At 36.3% G+C, this 13,067-nt stretch overlaps 1 pseudogene; it reads left to right on the top strand.

Annotated features, from left to right (window-relative positions):
- The first annotated feature begins 4,390 nt into the window (after positions 1–4,390).
- LOC112469128 lies at positions 4,391–4,508 on the top strand (annotated as a pseudogene).
- The last annotated feature ends 8,559 nt before the right edge of the window (positions 4,509–13,067 follow it).

The raw sequence follows: 13,067 nt of genomic DNA on the forward strand, positions 1-13,067 counted from the left end.
ATAAGTATGAAATTACTCCAATGCTCATTTTTCTAATTCCAAAATTCTTGATGAAGAATGCACAAGCTCTTACTCAGAACCACAAAACTGAATATGAAAAAAAAAAAGTTAAAGTAGAGAGGTAGGTATCTCGTGAGCAGTGCATTTGCTTACCTGCAAATGAGCCTGAGTGCCCCCTCAGTAACCACTTTTATTGGGGCATAGGAATGGAGCCACTTCATGACAAAGAAGTGAGGAATGTGATATTTATCTGTCTTGTCCACTGTTTCAATGTGTGTGAGTATAAAGAGTATTCTTCTCTTATTGATGAGTTTCTTTCTCTTTGTATAGACTGAGATAAAACCCACTTATATTCCTTCAAAAGTCTTAGGGATAACTCATGAAAAAGCCTCTTCAATTTAGCCAGTGCACTAAGATGTTTTGACTAATAAATAATTTCTATTAAGCCTGCAGAAACTTTCCTCTGCACATAACTACTATCTAGAATCACAATGACTTTTATTTCTTATTAATGCCTGTGAAACTTCCAGGAATTATAACTATAGCTTTCCACCACTTTCTGGCCTTTCCATAGCTATAGATTTTCTAGCCATGTGATCTTACAGCCAATTTAGTTTAGTGAAACTAGGTCCAGATATGGCATCAAATAACCTATGTTCAAATTTCAGCTCTGCCTTTTTGTTAGACTTGTGACTTTGATTAAACCAAGCATTTCTCTGAACCTCAGCATATATGTCTATAAAAAAGGAAAATAATATCTGCCCACACTTATCCACAGGATTGTGGTGAGGCTCAAAAGAATGCAAAAATGCTGTGTAAATCACAGTTCTATAAGGATTGTTTATGCTATTTCAAGAGTTTCTTGTAGCCCCTTCTTCCCAATCAGCCAGCAATAACTACCCTTAATATTTTCCTTTATTTTCTTCTAGTGTTTGTCTAGAGTATACGTACATGTGTTTGTGCATATGTATAGATTTACTTTTTAAATGTATATTTTATTATGATACATTTATGTATTATAGTACTTGCATATATTATGACATATCTGTACATGTATGTATCCCTAGGTTAACAAATGTTCTTTTAAAACATGGTTAATAACAGCTTAATATCATAAGTCCATCATATATAATATATAGAATGAAGTATGATATATTAATGTATGCATTTTCATCTTATTAAAACTTATTTCCAAATATGGTAATAATGGCTTGCCTGCATTAAAAATATGGTGATTCCTGTTAGAATAACTATAATCAACAAGACAAGTAATAACAAATGTTGGAAAGGATGCAAAGAAAAAGGAACACTTATACGCTGTTAGTGGGACTCCAAATTGGTACAGCCACTATGGAAAACAGTATGGAGGTTTCTCAAAAAACTAAGAATTGATCTACCATGTGATCCAGCAATCCCTCTATTGGGTATTTACCCCAAAGACTTGAAAACCCATATCCGAAAAGATATTTGCACACCAATGTTCATAGCAGCATTATTCACAGGGGCCAGGACATGGAAGCAACCAAAGTGCCCTACAATAGATGACTGGCTAAAGAAGTGGTGGTACATACATACAATGGAATATTACTCAGCCATAGGAAGAGATGAAATACTGCCACTTGCGACAACATGGATGGACCTTGAGATAATCATACTAAGCGAAATAAGCCAGACAGAAAAAGTTGAAAATCGCATGCTATCACTTACATGTGAGATATAAACCTAAAAGCAACAAATGAGCAGGACAAACAAACAGAGACTCATGGACATGGACTATAGGTTAGTAGTTATCAGAGGACTATAGACTAGTGGTTACTAGTGGGGTGGGGGGATAAAGAGGGTCAAATATAGGGTTTAGTGTGAGGGTGAAGTGGGTAAAGGGGATCAAATATATGGTAGCTGAAGGAAACTGGACTTTGGGTGGTAAACACATAATAGAATATACAGATGTCAAATGATAATGAGCACCTGAAAATTATATAATTGTATTAACCAATGTTACCCCAATAAACTTAATTAAAAATTTTAAAATAATAATAAAAAATTAAATAAAATAAATGTGATTAACAATTCTACCACATGAGTGAACTATTATTTTTTGACCATTCCCTATTTTTAAATCATTAAAAATACTCATTTCCATTTTTTTGCTTTTTATTTTGTTGATTTTTGTTGTTGATGTTACTGAGTTTATTTGCTATCATAAATGTTACTGTAGTAAACATTTGTGTGCAAAACGCTTTTTATGAATCTCTAATTCCATAAAAGAGATCTCTAGAACTGAAATCACTGGATCAAAGGTATGGATTTTCCTAAGGCACTTGCTAACATATTGTCAGATTCTGTTCCTGAAGTACTCTACTATTTAGACAATGCAAGAGAAGGTCAGTCTTTATGGTGGCCTTGTCATGATTACCTATTTTAATCATTAGAAAGTTCATAGGCAAAAAAAAAAGAGCATCTCTTTATTTGTTTCACTAGTGAAGTTGAAAATTTGTCATGTTTACTGATTTTCATTATTTCTGCCACGAATTATTTCTTCTCATCCTTGCTCCATTTTCAGTATTTTCTTTATTGATTTGTAAGCATTATTTACACTTTATGAAATCAATTTTCAGCTGTCATAACTCATAACATTTTCCAAATTTGTCATCTACATTTTAATATTGCTTATGATTTTTGACATTGTTTTTTTAAGTTTTTTACAAATCAAATTTACTAGCCAGTTTCTTTGCTGCTTTCCTCTTTTACACATTGTGAACTAAGTAGGGCGAATCCCACTTGCATTCATATAGCAATTCATTCTTTTAATAAAAACCAGCCCCTATTCAAAGACTTAGCAATCTAAAATAAAGTTAAGATGTGATGATACTGATTATTGCTATTCTGCTAAATCATCAGCAAGGAGATTATTAAGTATTTCTGGAGCATGAGAAATTGGTGCCAACTTGGACACAGCTCTATTTATAGGCCACCACTCAGATAACTCCTGTGCTGTGGCATTTAGCCAGTGGTGAGGACCCAGAAATTCTGACACTTGGAAAGCAGGAAGTCTGTACTGGTTCTATAAATCTATAAAGAGAGTCAGGCTCATGGCAACCAGTGAGAGGATGGGACAACATCAGAATCAGTTCTGCTAGAGAAGAGTGGTCTGAAAATGTCTGAGATGCAGAGACTATAATTAAAAAGGTGACCGTAAAAGGAGTTCACCTCCCAATTCTAAGGTTCTCTGTTTCATTGGTCTCTCACTGTATTTGTCTCTGTGCTGAGTAAGAGGAAGCCTATGGCTTGCCTTATAATTAAATTCTATATTTTTATCTTTGGAAAGACCCCTGAGTAGGCAAACTTGCCTTCTCAGCAGCATGAATATTAATCATGGCTAATAAAATTAATAATAGTTAATACCGATTAAGCTCTTTTTGTGCTCCAGACCCTGTTCTAAGCCCTTTGTATTCATGAAACCCTTTAAACACTTTGAACCTATAAGAACTGTAATTCTCTCTATTTTATAGTTGAAGAAACTGAGGCATAAAGTTAACTAACTTGTCCACAGTCACATAGCCAACAAGAAAATGAACCAAGCTAGGGTTTGACACAAGACAGCCTGATTCCAGAATTGGCAGCCTTATGATATTCTATAACATACTGTATTTATCAATACAAATTTAAGAATATTCATTTTAATGTATATATGTAATAAGATATATACATATATTTATACATATGGAAAGATATATAAATATTACTTCCTTGGATATCTTTTTATTTATTATGGTCAATGGAAGAGGAGGATTAGGAATTAATTGAAGAATTCTTGGATTATTTAGACCTTTGGCTTTCACACCTTCCAATGCTTCTTTCAGAAAACAAAGAATAGAACAAAAGAAAAAGACGAGTTTAACAATTTTTCTATAGCTTGACATTAGTTCTGCTGGGGATTGGTTTAAAAAGGAAAGCAGGCTAAATGTAATGATCAAAGTGCAATCAAGTTTATGTACCCAACTATTATATTCCTATTATCACCAGTGTTTCCCCCAGGTACCAGCTTAGAGCAGGACAGTGGATGGTATAGAGTGTGCATGGGTAAAGTTTCAATAACACAGTTTTAGCTGTCTCTGAGTGAGCCTTGCCAGCATAATTGATGCACTGTTGTCCCTACCATTCCTTTCTCTTCCCACCTTAGTATCCCACACACTCTCATGGCTGTAGTTTTAGGACTATTAGCGGCCAAGTCATTGCTTGAAGACTCACACAGTGACTAGAAGAGGCTGCCCGCAGCCATCAGTTTTGCCTCTTGTCTCGTTCCCTCCACTCCATCCTCCAAAGCACTGCTAGACTAACAGTTTTAATGTGCAAATCTGGTCACATCCCTCCCTTTAAAATCCTTCTAGTCTATGGCCATGCTACCCTGAACACACCAATCCCATCTGATCTCTGAAGCTAAGCCGGGTCGGGCCTGGTTAGTACTTGGATGGGAGACCACCTAGAAAGACCAAGTATTATAGGCGTAAAAAAAAAAAAAATTCCTTCTAGAGATTCCCACCTCCTATGGGATGAAATCTAAACTCCCTAACCATGGTCTGAAAGGCCCTTGACGATATAGTTCCACCTACCTGTTTGCCCCCTCTATTAACCTCACCACCTTCCAGGCTTAATGACCTACTTGAAAGTCCTGGGATATTCTGCACTCTCACATAGATCCACATCTTTGTATATTCTGTTTCCTCTCCTGTACTATCCCCCATCAATCTCCACCCACATCAACATACATTTACATGATTAACATCTTTGCATCTCATTTTAAAGGCTGCCTCTTATGTAAAACCTCCCTGACTGCTTCAGGCCACCATAAGTGATTAATAAAAATTGTGTCCCAACCTGCTTCCTATGTATATTCACATATTGTGTGGTAATTGTTCATTTGTGTGTCTGTCTCCCACTTAGACTATATGCTCCTTGTTGGAAAAGGACTCTACTTTTCACCTTTGTGAATGGCATTTAATAAATAATTAATGGATGAATAGATGGGTAGATGAATGGATGGTTGAATGACAGAATAGATAAATGGTATCTTTTACAGTGATGATTTCTTTTATTTACATTTAAAATTAGCAAAGAACCCCAATATATATTATCTCATTTAGACATGACAACAAACTTCTGAGATGGATATTAGTGACAATTTACACATGAGGAAATAGGTTCAGTAAAGAGACCTGCCAAACATCACACAGGTTTAGTAATACTAAAACTTGTGACCTTCCTAATATATCACAGCTCTTTCTCATAACACATTAGTGTTTCAAATGTAGTCATTTAATGGTCCATAAATTTATAGAGTTTTATGGCTGGGAGACTCCCCCAGTCAATCCTTCTTATTGGAAACATGAGTAATAAAATTGCTCAAATTTGCACCATCATTAGTGGCAGACCTACGGCTAGAAAATAGCTTCATGGCCCCTAATTCCAACTTTGTAGGTTCTTAGACCCAGGCTCTGCCACCCACTGGCTGTATGACTCTGCTGCAAGTTGCTTAACTTCTCTGTGCCTCAGTGCCCCACACTAATAAATTACAGTAATAATAATAATAACCTACCTCATAGGATTGTTGTGGGGATTTAAACAACTTAACCCATCGGAAACTCTTACAAGATTGTCTCATATAGTGAGTGTTTTACAAATATTAGCTATTAACCATCATCATTTCACTTGAGTGTGTTCTTCTTCTTTCACAAATCAATAACATTAAAGAAGTGCTAGTGTAGTGACAGATGTCACACTCAAATGAAAAGAGGTAAAAGACAAAAGGCAATATGATGCATGTTTGAGTGTAAATAATAAGTTATATGACTGGAAGATATTATAAGCTAATGACAGAAAAATGCTTCCTCGGGGTCACAGGCAAACAAATTGTGTTAGGTTTTTCCTTCCCTGAAACTACTCATTTTCTGAGGAGAGATAAATTAACATGAATTATATTGCAAGTTTGAAAAATGATAATTTGATAGGCAACTATTTTTTATTACTTATTCTCTCCTTTGTATAATTAGTTTTATTCTTCTTTCTGCTAACTGAAATAGGTAAATGCACAAATATATACATAAAATACAACCAGCAGTTGAATATACCATCTTAACTACTGAAGGACTATTAGATTATACTCATTGTCTCTCCTACTAAGCTCCAGCAGCTGGTTTCCTCTGTGGGGAAAACTCGATCACTGTTCTCATTAATCAGCCCTATCAGAACTGCATTTACTCATTGATGTCTTGTCATCCTGGCTTTCGGTAGCAGTTAGATTAGGCTAGGCTATACCGAAATGACAAAATTGCATTAGCTTACAAGGGCAGAGATTCATTTCTCACTCATGCCTCATATCATGGTGGATTAGCTGCAGCTCTGCACTACTTCTCATTCTGGGACTAACCTAAAGTAGGAGTCTCCGGAACATTGTGGGCATCACAGGGAAAAACAAAGAGCATGAGCCAGCTCTCAGAGCTTCTGTGTGAATGTGACACACTTTACTTCCACTCACTTTCATTGGCCAAATCAAGTCACACAGCCAAGCCTGGCTTCAATAGGGTGACGTGGATATCAGTGGACAGTAACATAATCTATCACACATTCCTATTGCTATCATTACTGAATTTTTTACCTACTGAGTTTCAGTAGACTCCGTTTTTCCAAGGTTAGTGTAAATTGTCTTTATCAACCTTCCTGTTTATTTCTGTGTGACTACTGATTAGTTTTGTGAAGTTTGGTAGTGAAGACAATACTACTGTCCCAAAGAAGTCATACATTGTAAAAAAGCTCTAAGGGTTTGGTTTTGTTTTGTTTTATCCTATGTTAGATTATCACATCACTACAGTAATGCATTCTAATGCAAATTCTCATGACTTTCTATATTGTTTCTTCAACTCTCTATTAGACCAGTGAATGTATATACTTCTAAATCTGTTGCCCCAGGGGGGCTGGCATTTATAATAATTACAATTTTGTGTTTTCATAAGTACTTTGTAACAAAATTATTAAAACAAATTGAGAGGATCTCCTAGAATAAAAATAATAGTCTTTAATCCTAGCTCTACCACCAACCTGTTCTGTGATTTTAAAATGGGAAGGTCTATGTCTTTGGGTTTAGAAAGTGATGATGTCACCCTTAATGGAACTGGTGAGACTGGATAGTGTTCATTATTTAATGACTGTAATGGGCCCTGAAAGCATTCTGCAATCCATGTGCCTTACAATGCCAACCCACCAAAATCAAGGGGAAGGAAAAAAATTATTTTGAAAGTCATTCTCCTCATGAGTCAGGGAAAAACTAACTTTTGAATAATTTATCTCACATATAGTTTCCAAAATTTCATTAACCAATTTGAATTTGTATTTTTACCCAAATTACCCAGACTCAAATTACCCTCAGCTCAGTACCCTAGCTCCATGAAATGGACCACAACACAAACTAGGAAAGGCAAGTTACTTTCTTCAGAGGATTACATAAAATTCACTATTTTGCCAAAATCCATCTATAGCAGCATTTCTCAATCCTTTTTCCATTGTCATCCCTTTAAGGAGCCTTTTTAGATATTTTTTTACTCATCACCCACACACAAGTTTAATACCACAGATATACTGTATATCTGATTATTATATGTATAACTGTGCTTTATACATTAAAAGTAAGAACCATTTCTTACTCCCTTGGGAGTAATTCTGCCCCATTGAGAACACATTAGAAAAAATGCCTTCCTCTCTCATGAACTTCTACCTGTTTTATACTTAGGTCATCATTTTCTGCTCTTCTTCTTCAGATATGCTCTTTTCATTTTCTCAAATCTGGATCTTTGTTCATGCTATGCCATCTTGCTGGAATAATCTCTCCATTTCTGCTGAGTACAACTATTTTTAAAGGACCAGATAAAGCTGTACTTCCTCCAAGTAAAATTTTTTTCCAGTTAATAAATAAGCCTCCTTCTCCCTAGAATATTTACCTTTAAGAGAGGACATTTTTTTACCATAATAAAATACTCCAGTCTACTTTAGACTACAGTTATTTAAGTACATGACCCCTCACTAGATTGTAATCTGTTAGATGGCAAGGACTACTAATCTATGTATCTCCACAAGAGAGTGCACAATGAATATTTGTTGTATTGAGTTTATTAATTTATGGCTCAATTTATTCTTGCAAATACTTCATATTAAAAATAGGCACCAGATGACAAAGAGGTGTCGTCATTTATCTGAGTACATACACATAGATACGCACAAACACATGTGCTGCCGCACAGCTAGGGTGAAGAAATGGGCTTTTCCTTCAACCCTTCCTCTTCTGCACATCAGAACTGCGATCCCTCCTTGGAAAGCTCCCTGATGTATTCTAAATCTGTGCCATCTCCTCATATGGTCAACTCCTCCAACCACAGTTCATGTCTTTCCACATCACTAGTCATAACCATCTTTCCAATCATTTTTACTCAGAGTTATCTTCCTGAAACACAGACTGTGATCTTATTCTGCTGTTCAGCTGCTTCAGAACTGCAGACACTGGAATAAATCAAACCAACTCAACATGACTGCTATGGACTGAACTGTGTCTCCTCCAAAATGCATATGTTGAAACCCTAAGCCCCAATGTAATGTTATTTGGAGATGGGTCTTTTGGGAGGTAATTACATTTAAATGAAGTCATAAAAATAGGACCCTCGTGATGGGATAAGTGCCCTTATAAGAAAAGATACTAGAGAGCTTGTTCTCCCTCTTTCTCTGCCACATGAGGACACAATAAGAAGGCATCATCTGAAAGCCAAGACAAGAGCTCTCACCAGAACCCAACCAAGCTGGCACCTGGATCTTGAACTTCTAGCCTCCAGAACTTTGATAAAATAAATTTCTGTTGTTTAAGAATACAGTTGATGGTATTTTGTTATAGTAGCCTTAACAGACTAATCTAATAACCTTCAGATCCTGCTTCAAATAGCCTTACCCAGCAGCTAAGTTTCCCCACAAAGAATAGTCAGATCTAGTTAGACCTATACCCTTTCACACACATGCTGGAATAAAATTATCTCTAGTTAAAGTAGCTAAAATATTTTTCAAAATAATTAATTACAATAGGATAATTATTGTTTAGACATCTTTCCCAGGGAATGTTCTTGCTAAAGTGGTCTATAATGCTCAACATTTATAAAATGCATAGATTGCAGGGTCGGCCTTAATACTGAGATGAGCAGTTGTATCCAAATTCAAAATACCTTACCTTCTTATTCTAAAAGTAATATTAAGAGGGAGAAATTTGATCACTAATATTCATGCACTTATCAAATATTATTGTTCACCTATCATAAACCAACCCTTAAGCTAGGTGTTATTAATCCAAAAGTCAAGATAAACAGTTTCTACCTTCCTGGAACCTGCAGTCTGGTCTGAAGGAGGAGCACAGAACTTTTCTATAAGCAAATTGGAAAAGTACTTTCATTTTCTTAAGACTAGATCTCCATGTGGTTTCATATTTGGGCCATAGATAAGCAGTTAAGAAGCTTACTCATTATGCATCTCTTTTATTTCCATCTTAAAATGAGGCACTCTCTGCCTCTCTGTCTCTGTCTGTCTGTCGTCTGTCTGTCTGTCTGTCTCTCTCTCTCTCTTTTTCCCTTGATATCTTTTTCTTATGTGTAGATGAATGGAAGAAAAGTTCTCCCCCACAATTTTTTTCTTATTCAACTACAGAAAAGAAGATTGAAGAGACAACTCTCCACTGTGCTTTACCAAGAATATCTTAAGAGTCAACAGGCTTTCTGGAAAAATCCTAGCAGAAAGCCATGACATGAGGCTAAAGAATGTTCACATTTCTGAGGATTTATTCCCTATCGACTTTTGAAAATAAACAGGCTAAATAGAATAATAGTAGGGATCTAAGAAATTGTGCTTTGTCCTATATTTTGGAGGATAATTTTCTTCTCTTTCTAAAGTTAAAATCTGTGCCCTACAGAAGATTCAAATTTAGAGAAAATAGTTTTAAATTAAGATCTATGGATTTTCTTTTTGGAGTCAATGTAACCACAAACAGATATAATTATGCTTTATTTCCTTTTGTGAGAATGCTTTTGCATATATTATGTGTCCTCCAATATCACACAGCAGCTATTCATGTTGATGACATAATCTTCTACTTAGCCAATTCTTATCGAAAGACTAAGTGCTAAACTATGAGAGGATTGTGCCAAGCACAATTCCAAATAGATATTCAGTCCCTAAAACAGGCTTTTATTCACAGCTAAAGCAGGGTCACATCTCTCACTCCCTTGCTATCTTTTAGCGGCTTAAGGTTCACCCATGTGAGCTCCTCTCTCATATCTGCTGCATGTCTTGACATTTTTGTGGAAGTCATCATCATTCATCGATGTGCCTGAGGCCTCCCATGTGGGAGAGGCTTTACTATGCAGCAGCCCTATCATTTTAAAATCACAAATTAAATAGACAGTACATGGATTTCACAGGTCTTCTGTACTATAGGATTAAGGGTAACAAAATCTTTCTGGAAAAGAAATCCAAATGCTAAAAACTTGCTATGCGCCACAGCAAACAGAAAGAACAGAGAGACAAGGGATCTTCTTTCTAAAGATAAAATTCTTAGGCAAGCTTAATCAAGTCTTTGACAGTTTTTTGCATCATTTTTCTTCTTTAAAATAGAAATAATAAAAGTTTCTCAATCCTAAGTGTCCTAATAAGAGCAAAGCCTTGGAGTTTTTGGAAGAGAGATCAAGCTACTTGAATATTTTCAATATACCATACCTCAAAATATGTATTTATTTCAAAAAAATAGTTATAAGTTACTGAATGATTGTTGAGTGTCATATACTTTGTTGAATTGTTTCATCTCCCTATGACCCTATGAGTGAATACTATTATTATTCTTATTTTACAGGTTTGAAACTTATGGTATAAAGACACATAGCTAGTAAATATCGAAGCCATGATTTTAACTACTACTACTTATTACTACACAATATTGCAATCTCCATAACTTTCATTAGGAGCTTCACTTTTATCACCACCCCCATACCAGCCTCATTGCCAACTTACTAGCTCTACCCTAGCAGTAGACAGTTATTTAATATATCATACAAAACTATGTAGATGAAGTTGTGTACCATTTGGTTTAGAATTAGACTGCGAGCTCTGCCTTACTTCCATGGGAGCATATGCAATTTATTTAACCTTCTTGTGTTTTTGTTTTCTCATCTGTAAAATAGAAATGGTAATAACAATATCTACTTGCAGGGTTATTGTAAGCATTAAGTAAGATAATCCCATTAAACACTTAATATCTCTTACTTAATTAGTTATTTGTGTTAACACATGTAGACTATCTTTTTAAGCTTTGTATTCTCCATGCTTACTTAATGTTTGGTATAAGGCAGGTTCTCAATAATTGATAAATTGATAAATCAGTGAATATAAGGTAGGCCGGGTTTCATTACCAAGAGTGTAAGCCTACACCAAAACCATGTTCTGTAGCAAATGAGAAGTCAGAGAGATGACCAAGGCAGGATACTCAGTTATCAAAAGAAGAGATAGCAGATGCAAGCAAAGTAAACATGACCATTGGGGCTAAGAGTAAAATCAAGGTCAATGTTGGCAGAAGGTTAAGGCAGAGAAGCAGGCAGCATATTAGAATATGGGTACATGCTCCAGATTATAAAAGGTAACTTGTCTGTCATTCTTCTGCTATTCCTTCTGTAAACAAACATTTCTGGGTACTTTTTATGTATCCAGAACTGTACTAGGCTCTGAGATTACAATAAATAAAATCATTAGAATTACTTAATTTGCCAAAAAAGTTTTATACTGTATTTTATGATTTGCGTGATACTTTTTCTGTATGTAAATCTTTTATAAAAATTAATAAAAATAAACATTGTATCAGTCTTTGTAAAAAAGATTACTTAATTTGCTTATTTCTTTATCAAGCTTATTATCTTATTACTCTTATTTGAATTGCAAAGAAGGTTGTTACTAAAGTAATTACAGGGGAATTTCTTCTGCCTTACTTTCCACTGAAGCATCAGTATGAACTATATCAGATGCCAAATTGGGTGTGAGATAGATCACCTTATGCAGAATTTGTTCCCCAGAAAAAGTTAAAGAAGTGGCTTCCTAGGTCATGAATCCACCTCACTCACTTTGAAAATATAAAAAAGGGAAAGGGAGATAGAGAATGAATATGGAAGAGAGTGTGAGAAGAGATTTCTTTAGAGAGAGCTGTGCTCTGAGTTACATCCCACTTGCCCACCGCAGGGGAGTGTTCTGCTATTACCTCATTTCCCTCCAGCACAGTGAATGGACTTTCGTGGCACCGTCTGAAGAATTAGGTTTTCCTTGGCAGTTGGTGGGCCAAGGAAAACAGAAGACTGAAGCCTGACTCAAGTCTGAGCTAGCCACAGTGACCTGTGGCAAGCTCCCCAATGGGGTGGCCCTATTGGGATTAAGCCACCTTCCCAAAGTGGTTTTGGGACAAAGGTGTATGAACATTTCTGGTGGCTGACTGCGATTCCCTGGTAGAATAAGCTGACGTGATGTCAATGTGGGTACTGTGAGACAGAGCAACCTAGAGGAGCAAGGGATTCCAGGACCAAAAAGTCAGAAGACTAGAAGGAGAATTCAAGATGGTGTAGAAGGTAAAGGCTGTACACGCCTTCTCTAGCGACCACACTGAAATTATAGCTACAGAGCAACCAGTATGCAGCGTCAACAGAAGTCCTACAACTAGGTCACCTCAAATAACAAGTCACCACAAAACGGTAGGCAGGGCAGAAACACAAAAGAGCCTGGTCCCACAGCCATGAGTGGTGATCGAGAATCAGGAGAACAATCTTGGCTGCAGAGTCCCCACCCCCACGACACCCCCGCCTGAAGAGCGAGGGGTCCCACCCACACATGGGGCTCCCCAGCTCAGGGTTCAAGTGCTGGAAATTGAAGTCCCCATAATTTGTGGCTGTGAAAACAAGCAGAGGTTGCAGCTAAGACAGAGGGCTGCAGAAGCAGAGACCTTCTTCTTAAAAGGG

This window comes from Pteropus alecto, unplaced genomic scaffold (genome assembly GCF_000325575.1).
Source record: "Pteropus alecto unplaced genomic scaffold, ASM32557v1 scaffold106, whole genome shotgun sequence".
NCBI classification, from domain to species: domain Eukaryota; kingdom Metazoa; phylum Chordata; class Mammalia; order Chiroptera; family Pteropodidae; genus Pteropus; species Pteropus alecto.